This window comes from Boleophthalmus pectinirostris, unplaced genomic scaffold (assembly GCF_026225935.1).
Source record: "Boleophthalmus pectinirostris isolate CB_2022bp ecotype Guang Dong unplaced genomic scaffold, ASM2622593v1 HiC_scaffold_4, whole genome shotgun sequence".
Lineage (NCBI taxonomy): Eukaryota > Metazoa > Chordata > Actinopteri > Gobiiformes > Gobiidae > Boleophthalmus > Boleophthalmus pectinirostris.
Window position 1 is genome coordinate 9,774,678 of NW_026571353.1, and position 4,886 is coordinate 9,779,563.

The following is a 4,886-nucleotide window of genomic DNA, read 5'->3' on the forward strand; positions in this document are numbered from 1 at the left end:
ATGAGGAAGAGGAGGGGGAGGAGGAAGAGGAGGGGCAGGAGGAAGAGGAGGAGAGGTGGGCCACTGCAGTGCCTGTGAAAAAGCTGACAGAAATGCAGTTGGTTTAGCTGTTTTGTTTTGTTAAACTGAAGGTAATTATATGGTATGAGAAGTTATTTAAAAAAAACACCTTTCCACAATATTAATTACAGCTCATAAAAAGTCAGAAGTGACAACTTACTTTTATTTCTTTCATCCAACACATTTTAAAAGATATTTCAACTTGGTTTTAGGATGCATATGTCAAAGTCAAATGTGTGTAGTAGTAGTAGTAGTCCCAGTAGTAGTAGTTGTCCCACTAGTAGTAGTCCCAGTAGTAGTAGTAGTAGTAGTCCCAGTAGTAGTAGAAGTAGTAGTCCCAGTAGTAGTAGTAGTAGTAGTCCCAGTAGTAGTAGAAGTAGTAGTCCCAGTAGTAGTAGTAGTAGTAGTAGTCCCAGTAGTAGTAGAAGTAGTAGTCCCAGTAGTAGTAGTAGTAGTAGTAGTAGTAGCCCTAGTAGTAGTAGTAGTAGCAGTCCCAGTAGTAGTAGTCCCAGTAGTAGTAGTAGTAGTAATCCCAGTAATAGTAGTCCCAGTAGTAGTAGTCCTAGTAGTAGTAATCCCAGTAGTAGTAGTGGTAGTCCCAGTAGTAGTAGTAGTAGTAGTTGTTGTAGTCCAAGTAGTAGTAGTAGTAGTCCCAGTAGTAGCAGTAGTCCCAGTAATAGTAGTCCCAGTAGTAGTAGTCCTAGTAGTAGTAATCCCAGTAGTAGTAGTAGTAGTAGTAGTAGTAGTCCCCCCAGTAGTAGTAGTAGTAGTAGTAGTTCCAGTAGTAGTAGTCCCAATAGTAGTAGTAGTAGTAGTAGTAGTAGTAGTAGTAGTAGTCGTCCCAGTAGCAGTAGTAGTCCCAGTAATAGTAGTAGTAGTAGTAGTAGTAGTAGTAGTAGTCGTCCCAGTAGTAGTAGTAGTAGTAGTAGTAGTAGTAGTAGTAGTAGTAGTAGTAGTAGTAGTAGTAGTAGTCATAGTAGTAGTAGTAGTAGTAGTAGTAGTAGTAGTAGTAGTAGTAGCAGTAATAGTCCCAGTAATAGTAGTAGTAGTAGTAGTAGTAGTAGTAGTAGTAGTAGTAATTGTAGTAGTCCCAGTAGTCCCAGAAGTCCCAGAAGTACCAGCAGTCTCATCCCTCCTATCTGGTTTATAACTACAAGCAGAAGTAGTAGTAGCATTTGTTGTTGTTAGTAGCAGTAGTAATAATTAGTAGTAGTATTTGTAGTACTTTTATCTGCCATGCCCCCTATCTGGTTTATGACTACAAGCAGCCACTGGTAACTCTGTATTTATACATTAAGTGGATTAACACTCAATAAGCACCTCATAACCCTAATATAAAACAACACTTCTAACTTATCCAAAGATGTCTGATGATACTGGAACTCCCTCTCTCTCTCTCCTATAGCTCTCTCATGTAAAACACAGGTTTTTTCCCATCATGCACCAGTGGCTGCTTTTAACGAGTGGAGAGCGGATGTGTACGCTAACACTTCAAAAGCCCTGTGCGCTCATTAGTCCACCATAAAAACCTTACTATGGCACATACGGCCCCTTATGTCCAACCACAAGTCCCAAACACTACTTTCTCTCTCTGTAGGTTACAACAGACATCTGCAAACAAGATAATCTCTGGAAATGTTCACACTACAAATCTGATCATTATCTGATTTCTGGAGAAATCCGATTATCTAAATGAAAAAAAGTTACATCTGATCTAAATCTAAATCCAGTTTCTAATATAAAAGAGATATTTTCCATGTATTTGAGCAAAATGTGTCTTGCCTGAGTTCAGATAAAAGGTGTGAGCAGCTCTTGAGGGTAAAATAAAAAAAAGCATTTTATCGATAATCAACCATAAACTGTATGAAAGCAGTGGACTAAGCGAGTGTGACATCACCCATAGCGTTCAGCGCCGCTCAAATGAGGCTCACAATGTTAACATTACAGGAGCGAATCTGGAGACAGGATCTACGTTAGGAATAGGATTTTTTGAACGGACAAAATAGCAATAAAACAATTCAGGGTCATGTAGAGCGGGTTAATACGAACATTTAAGACCAAAATGACAAGGCTCACAGCAGCAGTTACACAGAGAGGAGAGGCAAGCGACAAGATCCAACTGTAAGTCAGTTGGAGCCAGGGTCAGAAGGAGCCGGAAGAACCTCCTGGTAAACTTCCTGTTTGTTATATGTTTGTTCGAAAAAGATAAATGTGGATATCAACTAGTTTTGTGCTGATAACATGTTACTGTAGAGCCATTCAAACTGTGTATTATCACCATATTATGAAGTCATTAGGCCTTTTATTTTTCTCAGAGGAAACCAAGGTTAAATTCAGTTGAGAAAAACACATTTTCCCTGTCCACAAATGCACAAAGCCCTTACCTTCTGCACATTTTTCACAAACAAAATAGTTCATATTGACAATAAAATAGGCTGAAGGATGTCTGTCCGCACAAACTTCAATGCTGCGACGTGATTGGTTTGCCCACCCAATTATCCTAGAGCAGCTGCATGTCAAGATGCATTCTTATGATTTTGTGAATGCACAAATATCATGAGAATCCATCTAACTGTCACTACTGGTAGTGATTTTAAATTTGAAAAACAAGTGAAAGCAGTCGTCAAATCTCACTTTTATCCAAAGTATTTTTTACTCTTGAATAAGCCATACATGAATTTATATCCTCTCGTTTAAACTACTGTAATGCACTTTATTCTGGCATCAGCCACAATGCACTTTACCACTTACAGTTGATCCAAAATTCTGCTGCTCGACTTTTAACTGGAAGCAAAAAATTACCCCAATTTTTGTGTCATTGCACTGCCTTCCAGTTCATTTAAAAAATGATTGTAAGATTTTATTGTTTGTTTTTAAAATTTTGAATGGACTGGCCCCACATTGTCAAATCGCATCCAAATTTGCATCCTGTGCATGCTCTGAAATGTGAGGGCAAGCTTCAGCTTGTGGAGCCTAGACTTAAAGCCAGGGGGGACAGGGCCTTCTTTGTGGCTGGCCCGAACTCTGTAATGCTCTGTCTCCACAGTGGAGTGTTTTAAGTCATTTTTTTGTTTTTTTAGTTTTTTTAGTTTTTTACCTTTTTATTATTTATTGGTATTTTTGCTCTCATTTGACTAGTTTTATTGTCTTAACAGGGACTAGTGGAGTTAAATAGAGATTTATTTTATTTCTTTTGGATCTGTTTTGTGTTTTGTGCAGCACTTTGAAAACTGTTTTGTTTATGAAATGGGCTATAGAAATGTCATGGACTGGACTGGATGACTGTGCAAGGTCATGTTCGAGGTTATGTGCAAAGTCAAATACAGAGATTCAGATTCAGATGATGGAAGAAACACCTGCTTCATAAGTTCATAGTCAGTACAGAATAAAAACAAACAGTACTGTTATTGGGAGAGTGCTGATGTGAATGGGTAGGATCTCTGGGTAGGACAGATTAGATTTACTGTCAAAATGAACGCCCATCATTATTTCATTATTTGCCCTTATTACTGTATGTGTGGTTGCTACAGAGATCCCATAGTGTAACTTCCTCACCTAGAAGTGACTTACCAAACGGTCACTTATGTCTGGAAGTGTAAATGCAATGCCAAAGATTTACTGTAAAAATGAACTGCCACCTTTATTACATTATTAGCTGTTGCTACATGGCACATTATTACATTATCGCCATGCCACTGATCCCATAGTTACTTCCTCATATTAGGATACTGTTAAGATTATTACTGTCAAGACTTATAGACTTACACAAATTTGAATATTTTCATTGATTTGCATTTTACTGCTAAACCTTTAACTGTCTCCACATGTTTTGGGTGATTAGAGTAAAAAGTACTATCCACATGTATGTTTGTAATACAGGCTGGTGTAGACAGACATGTGGCCTGGAGGAAACTGCTCTGTCTACTGCTTGATCATAGCTTTGACTATGGACCATAAAAGACACTGTCATTTGTATTTTATCGCTCTATAATTCGCTATAACTTATCAAACTGTCACTATGTTTTGAACTATAAAGCTGCAGTATTTTTCCCCACCCGATCATAGTGAAATTGCATTTTTTTTTATTGTTAAAACATTCTACGTTTTAACAGTGCAATATATGCTTTAAATCTGACTTTTTTGAATAGTTGGACGTAAGATAAGCAGGCGGAGACATGGGGTGTGTGAAAACAGGAATTTTCTGGGACCTCAAGCCTGCATTCAAGCAGGACAAGACAAGATTACTCAAACTGCGTGAATGAATCAGTCAAAATGGCATTTGCGTTCATGATTCAGTTGTCATTGCATTGCTGTGTAAGTGCAGAGTAATTGTAGCTGTGAAACTTTAAAGCCATAGGTTCCTAGCTTGTCGATACTGCAGCAGTTAAACAGCCCAAGTCTTAAGATTTAAGAAGGGGCTGAATGTAGAATAGACGTTTTTAGTCTTTATTTTTCATCATGGGGGCAGCAGATGGCTGGGGCTCCACACAGAACCACTGACACAGGATTTGGGCACAAGCGACATGCAGAAGTGTAAAATGCAGGTTATCCCCAACTGTGACAGCGTTCTTACAATAACTGAATCTTGGAGAGAGGTACCCTACAATCTTAATGAATAGACAGAAATGAACTACTGCAAGCAATTGATTAGCTGATCTAATTTAGCTCAGATTACAATAAATGACTTCAGTTTTGTTTGAAAATTCCTGAGGGGACCCCAGACCCTCATGCTTTTAAACTTACCTGCTACAGAATTAATACAGAGTTTGATTCAGGACCCCTAATTCATGCACTAATGCCCACAAAGGTGCCCCCCCCCAAATCTA